The sequence below is a fragment of the Acinonyx jubatus genome, chromosome A1 (genome assembly GCF_027475565.1).
Source record: "Acinonyx jubatus isolate Ajub_Pintada_27869175 chromosome A1, VMU_Ajub_asm_v1.0, whole genome shotgun sequence".
In the NCBI taxonomy this organism is placed as follows: domain Eukaryota; kingdom Metazoa; phylum Chordata; class Mammalia; order Carnivora; family Felidae; genus Acinonyx; species Acinonyx jubatus.
This window is the reverse complement of record NC_069380.1, coordinates 121,660,089-121,678,900: the sequence shown is the minus strand read 5'-3', so window position 1 is coordinate 121,678,900 and position 18,812 is coordinate 121,660,089. Positions and strand designations below refer to the sequence as shown.

The window sequence follows — 18,812 nt, the reverse complement described above, 5'->3', positions numbered from 1 at the left end:
ACACACACACACACACACACACACACACACACACACTCTCTCTCTCCCTCTCACTCTTTCTCTAACCCTCTCAAATGAAAAAAAAAAAAAATAGAAAAAGAATTCAGGACTCAGTTCTTAATTGCCAGAATAGGGAACTGAGAAATAAGACATCAGTTCAATAGTCTTTCTTTTTAAGTCAACAGGAGCAAAAGGTGTTCTGGATCTCCTAATCATTTTAAACTCCGCAGGTTATGAAAACATAGATATAAACATCTACTAGAATTAAACAAATGTGATCAAAATTAAAGAAGAAAAAAGCTCATTTTATTGATGGTTGTTATTCACAGGCAACATATTTAAATCTGAATTCAACACTTTGAAGCCATTTGCAAAATCTTAGCAGTTATTTCAGGCAGCACAACAAATTACTCCAAAACGTACTGGCTTGAAACAATCCTAATTTATTATTTTTCATGATTCTTGGAAATGACTCTGTTCTCCTGCTTCATTGATGTTTATTGGGACATGGGGTGGTGGGTATGCAAACCCCGGCATTTGTGGTTGGTTTTGCCTAGGAGATCAGCAAGAGCTGTCCACAAGAAGTCTCAGTTGTCCATAAGTTCAAGATTGTGCATTCCAGGGGCGCCTGGTGGCTCATTCAGTTAAACGTCTGACTTCGTTTCAGGTCATGATCTCATGGTTCTTGAGTTCGAGCACTGCGTCAGGCTCTGTGCTGACAGCTTGGAGCTTGGAGCCTGGAGCCTGTTTTGGATTCTGTGTCTCCATCTCTCTCTTCCCCTCCCCTACTCTCTCTCTCTCTCTCAAATAAATAAACATTAAAAAAATTGTTTTTAAAAAGTGCATCCCAAACATGAAATTTGAAACTGTAGATGTCTTAATGTCTTAGCTTCAACAAATACACACCATCTCTTATGCTACATTTCATGTTTATAATCAAGCCATAGGATGAGTCTAGATCTGAGGAGACAGGAAATAGACTCTACTTGGTGGAAGTTATTACAAAAAATACGTGGCCATATTTAATCCACAATAAACCCATAATAAGAAGGGTGTCAAAGGCTTTCAAAGGATCATATGAGAGACAGTTCATGAATATTGGAACATCAGCCTTGAGATAAGATGAATCAAGGAGACCTTACAATATTATTCAAATACTTGGAGAGTTATCATACTGAAAGAATAGGCTTGGATAGACAATAAAATTTTAAGAGTTCTTTTGAAATGCATTCTTTACAAGAATGTACAGTTTAGTGATTCAGTACTGAAACCAACAAACAGTGGTTGGCTAATGACTGTAGAAAAGTTCATATATTAGGTGACAAGATGGATTACATCACCTTCATTACTTTTCCCAATTCTATGATCGCGATTCCAACAGCTTCCTTAACCTGAAGCTTAATTCAAGAAGAAACCCTTTAGAAATCAGTGAAGCTTTGGGTCACCAGGGTGGCTCAGTCAGTTGAGCCTATGACTTTGGCTCAGGTCATGATCTCAAGGGTCGTGAGTTCGAGCCCCATGTTGGGCTCGCTGCTGTCAGTGCAGAGCCTGCTTTGGATCCTCTGTCTCCATCTCTTTCTGCCTCTCCCCCACTCATGCTCTCTATATCAAAAAGAAATAAAACATAAAAAAAAAAATTAGGCTTCTCACCTGCCATTTCTAGGACTCTGCCACAAACAGAATTCCTCAGCGCAATAAATGCTGATGCACAAATGATTTTTTCCTCTGGGTCCGAATATTTTTAAGATTTTCGATACAAGATAAATGAAGATATAATAATTTAAGTCAAAAGCAAAGCCAGTTTGAAAGCTCAGCACCAATTTAAATACTTAAAATATTTCTCTTTTGAAATATTGAAAATAGTTTGTACTGTCTTACCAGTACTTTAAAGAGTGACCCTATCATAGGTCCTGAGATCTGGGGACCTTCAGGTTGACAAGCTGAATTATATTAGGTCCGACATGTTTCCCTGGTCTGGAAGTCCCATAACTACATTTTATTTCTTCCAGGGCAGAATGAAAGGAAATACTATGGGAAACCATGGGGTTTGTGAAATTTTCAATGAATCATTTTTAAAATGGTTCACCAGTGCCCTCTTGTGGCCAGGTCAGAGATGGCGCTACGCTTGGTCTACAAAACAAAGCAAAGCAAGCCACAGACAATAGCTTAGTGAATATCTTTGTGCTAGGCAGGCCTGCTGGAGGAAAATAAGCAATTGCTAAGTTAAACAAGGGAAGGAAGGGCTTGTTGGTTTTGTGTTTTGTTCTACTTCTCACATGATAAGCCAGCTAAAAGAAAAACTATCTCAAATGTAGAAGAAGGTGTGGAAACCATTACAATGGGTTTGGGTGTGTATGTGGGTGTGTGTATCCGGGGGAGAGGGTGTGCATGGAGTGATGGCAGAGTAATCAAATTGACTAAGGTACCTGGAAGCCGTGGAAGCCTCTAATCCTGAGATTTTTACGGCATCCCTAAGTACTTAGCAGTGTAGAGGGAGACCTTCAAGATCTGTCCCGCCAGAACCTCGATAAACAATAGACTTCTGGCTGAACACAGGCTGCATAGACATTAAGTCCTCTCGGCATTCCTTAGCATGGATGCCAGATCCAGGGTTTCCAAGACATTATCATCAACAATAGCAGAAAGCATTTAGAAGGGATAGAGCTGTTTTTGGTTCCAGCGTAAGAAACTTAAGTTGACACTCTGTCCTAACAAGTAAAAAGCTGAAAAATTAACAACTCTTCTCAGATCCGTAAGACAAACTGATGCTGCAAGACTGGAGAGACAACGAGGAAATTACAGGGAATCACGGCTTACCAGGGCAGAGACTAGTGAGTGGAAACTGCCATGGGAACCAGTGCCAGGGCAGGAAAACCTGAGCTGTAAGTGATGAACAGCTGGAAGCTCAGTGTGGACATTCTGAGTGTTAGAACTCCAGGGGACCCCATAATATTTTAACATTCACTTCCAGGTGTTTGACAAGATTGCCATAGTAGGTTTCAGAAAAATCCCGGGGCGCCTGGGTGGCTCAGTTGAGCATTGGACTCTTGATTTCAGCTCAAGTCATGATCCCAGGATTGTGGGATACAGCCTCACATTGGACTCTGCGCTGACTGTAGAACCTGCATGAGATTCTCTCTCTTCCCCACCCTTGTTCTCCATCTGTCTTTCTCTATAAAACAATAAAATTTAAAACTTAAAAAAAAAAAAATCCCTTGAGCTTCCAGCAGAGGAAAGGAGAAAAGGGACCATTTTAAACTAAGCCAAGCATTCTGTTCTTAACAAGGTATGCCCTTAGGGGAAACTGTTTAACCAGAGCCTAACCAGCTATTATCCCAACCTAACTGATGTGGGTGGGGAAGAGAAATACCCAACTATAGGCTACCCTAGCCATGATGTGCCCTCTAGATGGGGAGAACAAAAACTAAGAAACACTTGTGAAGTTCATAGTCCAGAGGCATAGGCTCACTAGGACTGAGACCTGATCGTAGGGCAAGGAACACTTTCCCTTCCTGACACTTCATCACCACATTACTAAAGTCCTATTTACAACAGTTCCTTTGACCCAGTACATCATATTCAGGTATTAAAAAAATTATAAGGCATCCAAAGGCAAAAAACATAATATGAAGAGACGGCAATAGTATCAGAACCAGACATGGCAGGGATGTTGGAATTATCAGACCAGGAATTTAAAACAGGTATGAATAATATGCTCAGGGCTCTAAGAGATAACGTAGACTGCATGCAAGAAGGGCAATGCAAGCAGAGAGATGGAAATCCTAAGACAGAACCAAAAAGAAATGCTAGAGATAAAAACAAGCAAACAAACAAACAAAAACACACTGTAACAGAAATGAAGAATGCTTTTGATGGGCTTATGAGTAGACTGGACATAGCTTAGGAAAGGCATTCTGAACTAGTGGATATATTACGACAATCTCTGAACACTGGAAAGAAAGACAGCTAAAATTGAAAAAAAAAAAAAACCCAGAATATCCAAGGACTTTGGAACAACTACAAAAGGTATAATGAACATGTAATAGGGTAACAAAAGGAGAGGAAAGAGAACGGAACAGAAGAAATATCTGAAACAATGACTGTGAATGTCCCCAAATTAATGTCAGACACCAAATAACAGATCTGGAAAGGTCAGACGACACCAAGCAGGATGAAGGCCAAAAAACCCTACACCTAGGTGTAATATTCTCCAATTAAAGAAAACCAAGGGTAAAGAAAAGATCCTGAAAGAAGCCAGGGTTCAAGGGAGGAAACCCACCTTACCTATAGAGAAACAAAGATAAAAATTACACCTGACTCCACCTCAGAAAATCACGCAGGCAAGGAGAGGAGAGAAATATTTAAAGTGTTCAGAGAAAAATTCCACCAACCTAGAAGTCTGTACCATGGGAAATTATCCTACATGAATGGAAGAAAAATAAAGACTTTTTTCAGATAAACAAAAACTGGGAAAATCTGTTGCCAGTATACCTGCCTTATAAAAAGTGTTTTCAAATAGTACTTTAGAGAGAAGGAACATAATATAGGTCAGAAAATTGGATCTACGTAAAGTAAGGAAGAGTACCAGAGAAGGAATAAGTGGAGGTAAAATAAAAACTTTTATTATTTTTAAATGTTTAAAAAATTGTTTTAATGTTTATTTTTGAAAGGGAGAGAGAGAATGTGCACAAGCAGGGGAGGGGCAGAGAGAGAGGTGGACAGAGGATCTGAAGCAGGCTCTGCACTGACAGCAGAGAGCCAGATGTGGGGGATCTGAACTCACAAACCATGAAATCACGACCTGAGCTGAAATCAAAGTTGGACACTTAACCAACTGAGCAACCCAAGTGCCCCTTATTATTTTTATTCTTAGCTATCTAACAAATAACAGTTAAAAATAGTAAGAGCCACCATGTATTTGATTATGCATACTTATGTATAATATATAATATTATATTATATATAATTAGAATTATATACAATATTTAAAATATAAATACAATATATAATATATAATTATAAAATATAATTATAATTAACAGTATACATAATTATATATATAATTATATAATTTGATATATAACATATAAAATATAACTATAATTATATTATATACTTATATGCTTATATATGAGTGGAATGAAGTACAGCAATGATACAAGGAACAGAAAGGAGGAATTAGGATCATTTTATTATTTTAAGGTATTCATACTACCCATAAAGTGGCATAGTGTCATTTGAAAGTGAACTTAGTCTTATATGTATATTGCAAACTCTAGGATGACCACTAAAAAAATTTAAAAAGTATAACGCATACGCTAAGATATGAGAGAAAATGGAATCAAATAAAACGTTCAGTTAAAACCCCAAAAGGCAAGAAAAGAGTGGAAGACAAAAGTAGGAACAAAGAAGAAGACCAACCAATAGAAAATAGTAATGAACATGGTAGATTTTTTTTTTTAAGTTTATTTATTTTTGAGAGAGAAAGAGAGAGGGGCAGAGGGAGAGGGAGAGAGGGAATCCCAAGCAGGCTCCGTGCTATCAGTGCAAAACCCAACATGGGGCTCAATCTCACAAACCATGAGATCATGACCTAAACCAAAATCAAGAGTCAGACACTTAACCGAATGAACCACCCAGTGTCCCAAACATGGTAGATATTAATCTAATTATATCAATAATCACTTTCATGTCAGTGGTCTGGAAGTAGAAAAATACACCACGTTAATAGTAACCTAAGTAAGTAGCTTTATCAATTTCAAAAAGAACTGACTTCAAAGTAAAAATAGTTTTAAAGAATAAAGAAGAGTATTACACAATGATTAAGGGGTCAATTCAAAGTAACGCAACTTATTTCATTCCTCACCTCTATCTGCTAGGAAAATTTATATCTGCTTGGTGATTAAAATTCACATGCAGGAAGCCTGAGTGGCTCAGTCGGTTAAGCGTCCAACTTCGTCTCGGGTCATGATCTCATGGTTTGTGAGTTCGAGCTCCACATCGGGTCCTGTGCTGACAGCTCAGAGCCTAGAGCCTGCTTTGGATTCTGTGTTTCCTTCTCTCTCTGCCCCTCCCTGGCTTGTGCTCTATCAAAAATAAGTAAATGTTAAAATTTTTTTTTTTTCTTAAAATTCACATCTAATTTTCACAAACCTACCTCACTGCATTCAAACTATTAATCTGTAAGGAAACACCAAGTCTATTTTTCAAATGAGAACACTGTGGTTAGTTGCCATTGTAAAGATCATAATATTCATTCAATTTAGTTTAATCAGAGCCTAGTTCCATGTAGTCAGAGCACTAAGGAAACACATAGAAAGGACTCTAAACCCATGTGTGGGAAGTTCCGGGTAAGTGAAAGATGGCTTCCCAGAAGAAGTGAAATCCAAACTGAAATGCAAGTGAACTGGTTCCTGAGCAAGGTGCGAATCATAAATGATCAGTGATGCATTTTACCATAACTGCAAAAAGGGGTCAATAAAAATGTTTAATCAAGAGAGTAACATGATCATTCTGCTTCCAAGGAAAGAACAGATCAGAGGATTAAAAGCTGGCAGGAGAGAAATAGCTGATTCTAGAGCTGAGCCAGGGAAAATACAAGATGACTCACAAGCATCCTAGAGCACCTGAAATTAAGGAACTCATCAAAAAACAAAAAAAATAAAAATAAAAGCATGCCACATGGCTATTGGGGCTGAAATCACTCTCCCTGGCAAAAGCTGGAACAATTTGACAAAAAAATAAAATAAAATGTAGTATTGAATTATAGCCAAAATAAACAATAAATATCCATGAGACTTTGTGTGTGTGTGTGTGTATGTATTTGTACATACAAATTTGTATTTATATATTTATATATTTGTATTTCTATATTTGTATTTATTTATTTATATTTGTGTTTATATATATACATATAAATTTGTATTTATATATTTATATTTATATATATTTGTATTTGAATTTATATATATTATGTATTTATATATTTATATTTATATATATATATATATATATAAGTTATTGGATACATGAATAAATAAATACAGGAAAACAGATCATTCTTACTTACAGAGGAATTCATAACAATTTACATAGATTCTTGTGGGGAATAGCTTAGGAATTCCCTGAACCTGCACTGATGGGTTAATAAGGCATAAAGAATTAGAAAGCCATAGGATGAATACACCCAGATTTGGGCAAACAAGATTAGGTAAATGGGGCAAAGGTCCCCAGTATAGGACAAAGGTAAAGGACAACAACAGAAAGCTGCTTTCACAGGAAAAGAAGGACCAAATTAGGTAAAAGGTAAATAGGGCTACAGACCTCAGTGGGGCAAAGTTGCCCAGAGCAGAGCCAATTAGCAAAAGAAAGATGCCTTGTTGACCCTGAGGTAGCTTGCTCTTTCTTGTCCCCTAGGCCAGTTTAGGTAAACAGAGGTGGGGCTTCATATTTGCTGTCAACAACCTTCCACCCAACACCAGAATCTTGTTTTATATTGACCCAAACCCCTAACACCGCATTATCTCCAAAACCCCCTTTTCCTCAAGCCCATGAGTTAATGTTCACAGTTTCACTGTCTCTCTATGCACACCCATTGCACTTGTAGGCCTTCTGATCCTAATAAAAATGGAGTAAGGACCCTTACTCAGGACTCTTGTCTTCTCCTGGACATTAGCCTCTCTCACATTTTCAATCTTGCAACATGCTCTCTTGGTGGACAAGAGAGAACTCCAAACCCACAGTCTACGACAAATTCTTCACTCTCAAGGAGATAGAAATAAACTTCCTTTCTTCCCAATGTGGGCCACATTTACTGACTTTGTTCCAAATAACAGACTATGAAAAGAGGTAAAAGATAACTCTACAGTTGAAGAAAGTGGCAAGCACTACATGAACCAATAAACACATTTAACACCAATATGGCAAGTCATGTCAATAGCATGCACTCATGGTATATGGCGAGAAGGGTTTCTCCTTTCTGTGATGCTCTCCCCCCAAAATCCTTAGCTCCAGTCTAACCATGAGAAGATACTGAAAAAAAAAAACTGAGGGATATCCTGGCTAGTGTTCCACAAAACTTGTCCAAGAATAAGCAAAGTATATTAATAAAGAATATCTGAGCAACTGTCATGGACCAGAGGAGACTAAGGAAGCATTTCATACTTAACAATACTAAATTTAATACAGTATCTTGGATTAGATCCTAGGAGAGGAAAAGAACATTAGGGGAAAAAGTAGGGAAATCTGAAAACACTCTGAGGTTTAGTTAATGGTAATGTGTCAATGTTGCTTCATTAGTTATGACAAATGTACCAAGGTAATATAAAATGTTAATGGGGAAAACTGGGTTTTGTAGAAATTAGTATTTCTATAAACCTAAAACTATCCCCAAATAAAAAGTTTGCTTAAAAAATCGAAAGATGTAGTGAGAGCAGTTAAAAAATTGTTTCAAGAAGTAAATAATGGTCTGAATCAGGGAAGTAGAGAGACACTATATGAGAAGAGAACAAAGTCAACATATTGAAAGTAGACTCAACATGATATAGTGACTGTGGTAGGAGACAAAGGAAACTGGTGAGGTATAGAGAGGGGACAGAGAATACATGGTTGGGGAATGGCCAAACCAACTCATAAATCCAGGTCCTCTGCTTCTTTATGACCTTTAGAGGCACAGTATAGCACATAGGAGAGCCCATCTGAAAGAATATAGGGAAGTAATTTTGACATGAGGCAGACTGGTGGAATAGGAAGAGAAATAGGATGTGGATAAAAGATGAACTAAGAAAACTGGTGGTTGGTTAGATCTAGGGCCATGGAAAAGTTGCAACCAAAGATGGCTTTAAGCTTAAGATCTGAAATTAGGATGATGCTCTAGAGAGAACAGAAGTCTGGAAAAGGAGGATTGACCAAGAGATAATTCAGATTTCTCTTATAAAGTATGTTTGAAATGATTTCAGGGCATCAGTGGAAATGCCCTATCATACAGTAAAACCAGGTAGAGTCTGGTGACATATACTACTGTGTATCTAGAGATGTGAGAAAAACTAACAAAAGGTCATTAGAATTGGCAAGAATGAATTCATTAATAAAATGTGAGAGGTTAGTTTAAGAGCAGTAGGGCCAGAAATCAGAATCCATTCCAATTATTTTAATTTTCTTGACATCCTCTTCCTCTTGCTATGGTTGTTCCATACCCATCCTATTTCCTTATTTGAAATGTGGTTAAATAGTGATCTTTTGTGCCCAAATATAGACTTTTACCTCTAGCTATAAACTTTTCTTTTGTTTCAGTATGTCACAAAAACATTTTATTTTCTTTCAGTAAACATTTACATACGTCAACTGGAAGGCTTCCTTCTCTCCTGTTCGAGCTTATAATCAATCATTCTTAGAGAGGAATCAGTGCCAGTCTGGGAGAAGGCAAAGCTGCTGGAAAGCGAGACTCAAGGCTGTATCAACAACCAAGCAAGGATGGGAAGTGTTCACAACTGTTCTGGCTCTAATGGAGGTGGTCTCCAACACTGATGGCTTACCCCATTTAAAAAAAAAAAATTATGTTCATTTTTTTTTAGGTGGGGGTGGGGACAGAGAGAGAGGGAGACAGAATCCGAAGGAGGCCCCGGGTTCCAAGCTGTCAGCACAGAGTCTAATGTGGGGCTTGAACTCACAAGCTGTGAGATCATGACCTGAGCCGAAGTTGGACGTTTAACAACTGAACCACCCAGGCACCCCATGGCTTACCTCTTAAAAAAAAAATCTTAATATAAGAGCAGTTTGGAAGTTTCCTGTAAATTAAATATACAATATAGAAAGATTTTACCAATAAGAGAAAGGAGAAAGGGCAGGGAGTAGATCCTAAGTTTAACATGAGCTGAAGTAGGGGAAGAGTAGTAATAATAGCCATGTATTAAGCCTTTAGTGCCATGGTCTGAGCTCTGAGGTTGACATGCACTATCCTCTTTAGTCCTGGTGACAAGCCCATTAAGTAGACATAGTTCCACAGTCCCTATTTCATCAGTCCAACCCCAGAGAGTTCTGACAATCACAAGTCTTTGTTATGTTTATTTTGTAACTCATTTGACAGCAAAACCGATCAAGAGATGACTTAAGACTATTTATTTATATTTTTTGCCACAAAATTACTAGTGTGTTTGATGAGAGGGTGCTACCCTAGACATCACTGAGCTTTCTGTAATAAACACTATGTATATCATGACTTTTTAAAATTTAAAACAATATATATGAATTCCAAAACTCATCAGCACCAGGGATTTTAGAGAAAAGACTATGAAAACAAGGGTCATAAATGTGAAGTTTCACTCAAAGTCACACAGGCAGATTTCAAATTAGGTCGGTTGTTCTCCAAAGACTGGGCTTTCAATCATTATGTAATGTGTTGGACATGTTATTAACTTAACAGCTGGCACCAGAATTTACCCTAGAGAAAGAACCGTCTTTGGTGGGGAAAGACCCTGAAAAAAAAAGCTGGGTGTGGTATCAAGGACCTAAATGTCACTGGGTTCTGCTTTAGACAAGGAAATATACTGATTATTTTATTATTGAGTGGAAGGGGTAGGAGAAGGAGTAACCAAACACTTGTGGTTTGGCTTCTGTTTGGGGAGAAATGACTAAGAAAGACTCCAAGTAAGAGTGGTTCTAAAGGCTGAAGATTCTAAAGGTTCTAAGGTGTGGTTTTATAGTATTCTGTTGTCTGGTGTATGTACTCCCTTCTCCCATTTCTTTGTAAACTTATTAAAGTCTACTATGCCCACGAACAGCTAAGAGTGAATGGATTTTTCCCATTTTATCAGGTTCCTTTAGATTGAATAGTGTACTTGACTGTGGAGATGGAAAAAAAAAGGTTATAACCTCTAATAGTTTAGTAGGAGAGAGATTTAAACAAAAAAAATAGAATGCCCAATGTAACACTCTCCAATAGAAGCATACATAAATTCAGGGTTTTCAGGGAAAAAGGACCATTATTCTAGCTGTGGATCCACAAGTACAGCCAAGGCAGGAAAGACCTTCACAGGAACTCAAAAGTGCTTTTTTAATAACTATTAGGAAATACATTACTAGGATTTCTAATGCTAGAAGAAATTTCCCTCGTGAACTCCACAGTTGCTTTTGATATTTCTTACTAGTCCTGTATTCAAAGATACGATCTTCTCAAGCTGTTTTCTTCCTTTATTGCCCCAACAGTGAATACTTACCACCTGTCTTTTATGTGTTGCATATGGAAGGCTGTAAGGAGGGTGACATTATCATCTTGCCATTCTGATAAATTAAGGGAACTCACAATTTTGAGTCTCAGAAAAAAAAAGTATTTAGAATGAGCCTGATTGTTGTCTTAATAAACCTTTATTTGAAGTACATAATTTCCCATCTTAAAACCCTATGTCCACTTTCAGCAATGACCCTTACGTCTCACTCTCTTCAGAGTAAAACTTCTTAGAATAAACATTGTTCCCTTTGTCTACATTTTCTCCCATTCTCTTCACTTTCCAACACAGTTTTTATTTATTTATTTATTTATTTATTTATTTATTTATTTATTTATATCCAAGTTAGTTATCAAATACTGTAATAATGATTTCAGGAGTAAAATTTAGTGATTCATCACTGACATGTAACACCCAATGCTCATCCCAACAAGTGTCCTCCCTAATGCCTCTTGCCCATTTAACCCATCAGTTATTTTCAATAACTGAAAATGAGTTTATTATCCACAAATTCACGTTAAAAAAAAATTGAATGTTGGGACCTACTTACATCAGTCACAAAAATTAATTACAATGGATTGTAGAGCTTCTAGGATTATATAGACTATTGTCACAATCCTGGGGCGGGCAAATTTTTCTTATATAGGATACAAAAAACACTAACAACAAAGGTAAAGGTTGCTAAACTGGACTCAATTAAAATTAAGAACCTTTGTACATCAAAAGATATTATTTTTTAAAATATTTATTTAAAAAATTTTTTTTAATTTTTTAATTTATTTTTGAAGGAGAGAGAGAGACAGATCATGAGCAGAGGAGCAGCAGAGAGAGAGAGGGAGACGCAGAATTCATAGCAGGCTCCAGGCTCTGGGCTGTCAGCACAGAACCCGATGTGGGGGTCGAACTCACAAACCATGAGATCATGATCTGAGCCGAAGTCAGATGCCTAACCGACTGAGCCACTCAGGCACCCCACTATTTATTTATTTTTAGAGAGAGAGAACGAGTGGGGTAGGGACAGAGAGAGAGAGACAGAGAGAGAGAATCCCAAGCAGGCTCTGCGCTGTCAGCACGGAGCTCGACATGGGGCTTGATCTCCCCAAACATGAAATCGTGACCTGAGCCAAAAACAAGAATCATACTTAATGGACTGAGCCACACAGGTGCCCCAAAAGATATTATTAAGAGAGTGAAAATGTAACCTACTCAGCAGAAGTTCATTATAACACATGTATGTAAGGAAACTGAAGCCCACAGAATACAGAGACCTTGCAAAAACTTCAGATTTTCAGTAGCTACCTTAAATTAGGAACCCAGGCCTCCTGAAGTATAAGCCTCTGCTCTAAATAGGTCATTAAGCTCAAATTGCTATAATTACTGTTTCAGAGTGTGAAGTGGTGGGTCATAAAGAAGTGCATTAGGAAGAATTAATAAGAGATTTGAAATCATGTATCAGAAACACACACACACATAAAATGTACATCTGTGTATATATACATGTATATCTGTATATGTGTATCTGTGTGCACTTGACTATTTTAAAAATTTTTAATCAGTATTTGATCTCTGTGACCAGGGAACATAACAACTGAAACCTCTGTGCCTCAATCTCAATTTCCTTACTTGTAAAATGGAGATAATAATGCTATAGGGATTCAAAATGATGGAAAAAAAGCACCATGGTGCCTGGCATAGAAACTTTTGAAAATTTTCAGCAGTAATGGTTATAATTAAGACAAGCCATGAAGTTCCATGAATACTGAAAAATAAGATGGAAGAGTTAAGATGCAGTTAAGTCAGAGGTCTTCACACATCAGGCTAAATTCATGAGACTCCATGTCACTAGTTTCTGTTACCAGTTAAACCTTGGGCACAGGATGTGAAAATCAGCAGGTGCCAAGCAACATCCCCATTCCAGCAAGTATTATCAGCACCCACTAAACAGTTCTCTTAAACTTTTTCTTTATTCAGGTGAATAATTAGTCCTTGAAACAGAGGGAAGTAGGTCATAGTATGTTTGCTGAGTTCCCGAAGACATGCACACATAAATATGTGCACAGAGAGGAAAAGGAGACAGACGGAGAGATTTACACAAGGCTAGGCCATGTATACACACTAAATACAACCAATAGCCTAGCAGACTAGCAGAGTTATTCCAGCCAATGCCCATTTTAGGGCAAACAATATTTATTCTGTCCAGACAGTGATCATATAAAGCCTCAACATATTATCCATTTATTCCAATCTGTGGAAGGAAGAGTCAGGTTATTACCAGCTAGCAATGATTGTTCCAGGGGAAATGGAACATAAAGCTTTTCCACAGTATTTATTGCTTTTCTACGTTTATTCTCACACTAAATGAATATATTATGATATGCGTTTTTGTAGTTGAAGATTTACCCATTGTCACATCACAGTTGAAATGGCAGACTTCTAACTGGAACCAGGTCTGTCTCTTCATGACCTCTTCAATCTATGGCCTCCCAAGAGCCCCTTCTCAACACAATGTTAGGACCAGCCTCTAACTAGAATTTTATCCTACCTTTTTTTTTTAATTTTTTTTGTAACGTTTTATTCATTTTTGAGACAGAGAGAGGCAGAACATGAACAGGGGAGGGTCAGAGAGAGAGGGAGACACAGAATCTGAAACAGGCTCCAGGCTCTGAGCTGTCAGCACAGACCCCAACACGGGGCTTGAACTCATGGACCGTGAGATCATGACCTGAGCCAAAGTCGGATGCTCAACCGACTGAGCCACCCAGGCACCCCAATTTTATCCTACTTTTATAGCACTTAAGAAAAGAAGATTGTAAGGCAGCGTAGTTACTGTCGTTAATAGTTTTTCAAAATGCAAGTCAGGGTCAGTGAGCTATGAGATAGAACAGAATAAAAGGCATGTAGAGTCATCATATTGAATAAGGCTATGCTTTGTTTCTTAACAATTTTGTCTACACATATGTATGCATACACTAGGCTATACCACAGAATTTCTATTTTTGCTTTGGGTACCCAGTTAAAATGTTTAAAAATCAATGTTTGGTAGAAAGAGCCCAGGATTTGGCATAATACAGGTCTTAATCTGAATGCTATTACTGCCGGTATTATTACCTAAAGAGTTTCTGCAACGAGATCCCAGACAGTTCCCTTTTCCTCAGATTGCTTATGAAGTAAAAAATTCCTTCTCTTGAATATTAACTCCCTTTACAGTGGCTATTAGTACCTTCTTACCATCAACCAAGCTGCTATTTAAATTATGATTTGAGATGAAAAGAAAAAAATTTTTACTCATTCAAACTGTATCTATCAGTGCTCGGCCTAAACTCCATAAAGGCAGAGGCCAAAATCTATTTCCCTAGCAGTCAGGCCAGAGCTTTTATATAGTAGGAACTCAATGGGTATTTGAATTATAACAATGGTTGAATGCATAAAAGATGGAATGAACCAATAAATGAGTACTCTGTGGCAGGCACTAGAGACACAGAAATGAACAAGGCATAGGGGCGCCTGAGTGGTTCAGTTGGTTAGACATTAGACTTTGGCTCAGGTCATGATCTCACGGTTGGTGAGTTCGAGCCCCACATTGGGCTCTGGGCTGACAGCTCAGAGTCTGGAGACTGCTTCGGATTCTGTCTCCTCTCTCTCTGTCCCTCCCCCGCTCATACTATCTCTCTCTCTCAAAAATAATAAACATTTTTAAAAATGTCTAAGAAACAAACAAGGCATAGATCTGGGTCTTCAAGGAAAGAAGTATAAACATCTATTACTTTATTCATGTTTTCAGCAAATATTTATTCAGAACCTTCTATTTTCCAGGCACTTTGCTAGGTACTGCAGCTACCAAGCAACCATATTTGCTCCTTAAAGGCGAACAGATAGTACATAATAATCATACAAACAGCTACAGAATGAAATTTAAGTGTTATGCAGGGTATCATGAAATAATATAACAGTAAGTCCTAAGGTAGATGCAGCAGAGACTGAGGTAAGACTTGGAAAAGCAGCTCCATGAGAAAATTATATTGAGCCTGAGTCTTGAAGGTTAAAACCTAAAAGCTTTTTTCCCTATTAAGAGAAATTAAGGGGGAACAGAGAAATGACCCACGTAGCTTGACAGACTGAGCAAAGAGCAAACTGGTGAGGGATGAAGTGAGAAAGGTCAAAAAGAGCCTAATCTCGCCTAAACCCTTCCTGAGGATTTTGAACAATGGGAAACTGGGGAGTTGCATGATCATGTTTGTTCTATAAGATCACTGGACTGTTCCATGGAGTTATTTCTTGAGAAAGCAATAACAAGAGATACTGTCTTGAAGGAAATTTCAGAAAGCCACAGACTTCAAACATCAATCTACATCTCTCAAGGCAGATATACCCTCAGGGAGGGACACAGACAATAATGCCATCATCTTTGATAGGAAAGTTTAAGGTGAGAAGCATTCAGCGCTGATTTCAGATACAGATTCAAGAAGAGAACTTGGTAACAAATTAAGCATGGACAGTTATGCATGTTAAGGGCAAGTGAAGGCATCAAGGAGAACACTTAGGTTTTGGCTTAACTGGCCAGTTGGAAGGCAGAGAAGCAAGGGGGAGAGTGAAGAGAAAAATACTTGTGATGAATGATCCAAGTAGTAGTATGGGATATCGTACATTTGAAGTACCCATAGCACGTCCAAACAGTCAAGAATGCATTTAATATCTGGTCTGAAGAACCGAGGACACATCTAGGAAGAGATGCATATCTGGGGATTTTATATAGATATAATTTAAACGATGTGAATGACTGAGCTCACCTAAGGAAAAGGAAAAGTGAGACATAAATAAGGCACAGGACCAATCCTTGAGAAACTTCAAATCTTCACTCATTAAGAGGAAGAGGAGTCAATAAAGAGGTTGAAGATGATATGAGGATCAAGTATGAGAAAATGTAGGGGACTATGCAGTCGTGATACCCAAGAAAAGAAATTATACTGAGTGTGATCAAATGTGAAGAGTTAGAAGCCATGTGCTCTGAAAAAGTGTCCATGGAAGTAACTGACCTGAATTTGTGACCTAAACAAGAACAAGTTCAGGAGCAGTAGTGAAGCAGGAGGAAGCTGGGATGGTGAAGGTTGAAACATAGAAGGAATGGGTGAACCAGCCATATACACAGTTTCAACAATGTGTCAGGTGTTGGGTTCAACCAGGTTCAAAATACCAAGGTAGCCCAGAATGAGCGCAAGAAGTTTTCCAATTAAGAAACAACACCTGAAGTGAATCTTAAAGACTGAGGAAGGATTCACTGATGCAGAACATTCCTGTCAGATGGAACAGCATTATAAATACTGAAAAAATAACAAAAATTATGGTGATGGGCAATATCTCTAAGTGTTTACCATGTGCCAGAAATTGTTGTAAATGATCTCTATGTATTGAGATCACCTGAACTACAGAGTCAGCTTCTTCCTTCCACTTCTACCACCATCTCTTGGGTGGACTAGTACAGTAGCCAAGAAGTTGGGTTTTCCTGCTGCTCCCCTTGCCTTCAAGTTTATTCTCACAGAGCAGTTAAAATGACCTTTTAGGGAGTGCCTTGATGGCTCAGTTAAGCGCCTGACTTTGGCTCAGGTCATAATCTTGCACGTTGTGGGTTCGAGCCCCACGTCAGGCTCTGTGCTGACAGCTCAGAGCCTGGACCCTGCTTCAGATCCTGTGTCTCCCTCTCTCTGCCCTCCCCTTGCTTGTGCTCTTTCTCTGTCTCTTAAAAATAAATAAGCATTAAAAAATGAACTTTTAGGATGAGCGCTATATCATGTAGTTCCTGTGACATAGGTCTCCATCGGCTTTCTCTTTGGTTAAAAAAACAAAGTCCTTACTACAGCCTACCCAGCCCTTCACTACCCAGCCCTCACTGCTTCCTTTACCTCTCTATCACTTTGCTCCAGCCAGACTATCACCCTGGCTGTTTCTCAAAAGTGTCAAGCAAGATTCTGCCTAAGAGCCTTTGCACTCGCTTTACTCTGTCTGGAGTGTGTGCTCTTAGATATGTGCCTGGTTCAATTCCTCACTTCCTTCATGTCTCTGTTCAAATGTCACTTAATCAGCAAGGTCTTCTCTGACCATCTATAACAACTATATCCTGATCTTCCAGCATCTTAACCTTTTTATCCTTTTTCTCCATAGTATTTATCATAATCTGATATACTTTAAAATTATCTGTCTCCTCCAAGTAAAATGCAGTGGAAGCTCCATGAGGGCAAAGACTGTCATTGTTATTCACTGATGTATCCTCAGACATGCGCACAGTCCAAGACCAGGGGGGATCTGAGATTTTGCCCTATTTGGAAGCTAACAAGTTAGCCTGCCACAGTTAAAGGGATTCTGGCAGAAAACAGACTCCTGAGTCAGAGACAAGGGACTTAATTATTCAGTAGCAATAGCTAGAGTGCCAGTGTCATCTGTTCTGATTTCTCATGCTTCTCCAGGGTGACAAAAAAGAGGACCAAGTGGTACCTACAGAGAAAGTGCATTGTGCTCTAGAGAAGGAGGCCATGTTTTCAAAAATCTCTAATTTTCTTAATGCTCATTTTATTTTTTATTTTTATTTTTTAGTAATCTCTATACCCAATGGGTGGCTCAAACTCATGACCCCAAGGTCAAGAGTTGCATGTTCCACTGACTGAGCCAGTCAGGTACCCCCAAAATCCCTAATCTTTTTCACTTTTGAATTTTTTAAAATCGTTTTGAAGTTTATTTATTTACTTATTTTGAGAGAGACAGAGAGAGAGACAGAGAAAGCACAGTGGGGTAGGGACAGACAGAGAGGGAGAGAAAATTCCAAGCAGGCTTCATGCTGTCAACACAGAGCCCCACGCGGGGCTTGAACTCACGAACTGTAAGATCATGACCTGAGTAAGCCAAGATCAAGAGTCAGACGCTTAACCAACTGAGCCACCCAGGCGCCTCTCCCTAATCTTTTTTAAAGGGCACTATGCCCACCTAATCTTTGCAATGGAGAGGGATATCATCTTTATTATAATGAATGGTGAACAAACCTCCCCTTTGTTCCAGACAGAGACACTATTCCACCCTCTAAGTCCATTAGTTGTACAAACTTTTGAAAAGATTGTCTGAAGCACAGGCAGTGCGTGCCTCTCCTTATAAGAAAGGCAGAAACACAAGAGACATGAAGAACTATCTCCTAATAACACATGGTAGACACAGCACACATACATTTGAATGAAAGATAAACACTTTGAGTTAAGTGCTATTATTATTTCAGGTCTCAGGTGAATAAATTGAGGCCCAGCAAAAGTGAACTATCTGTCCAAGAACAGAGAGCTATTAAGTATCCGGAGAGCACAATCTAGCCCCAAAGCACACACACACGCCTTAGGGAAGTGAGCCCTCTTTATTTCTAACCTGTGTCTCTGCCAGCTACCTTGGGCTTTGTGAATGAGTGCAACAAAAGAAAAGAGAAAAAATGAAAAAGGGAAAAGCTGAAGGAAAGGAAGAAAGAATGGAGACCCATTTTTGGATATCCACACCTGCTCACATACCCAGAGCTACAGAGTAGCTAGATGAGAACACTAGGGCTGCCCAGAGTCACAGAGGAAG

The 18,812-nt window shown here is 38.4% G+C and overlaps 1 protein-coding gene across 1 annotated transcript in view; it reads right to left on the bottom strand.

The window, feature by feature from the left end:
* SCGB3A2 (secretoglobin family 3A member 2) overlaps positions 1 to 18,812 on the bottom strand; it is a 42,077-nt gene that overhangs the window by 14,493 nt on the left and 8,772 nt on the right. The window lies entirely within an intron of this gene.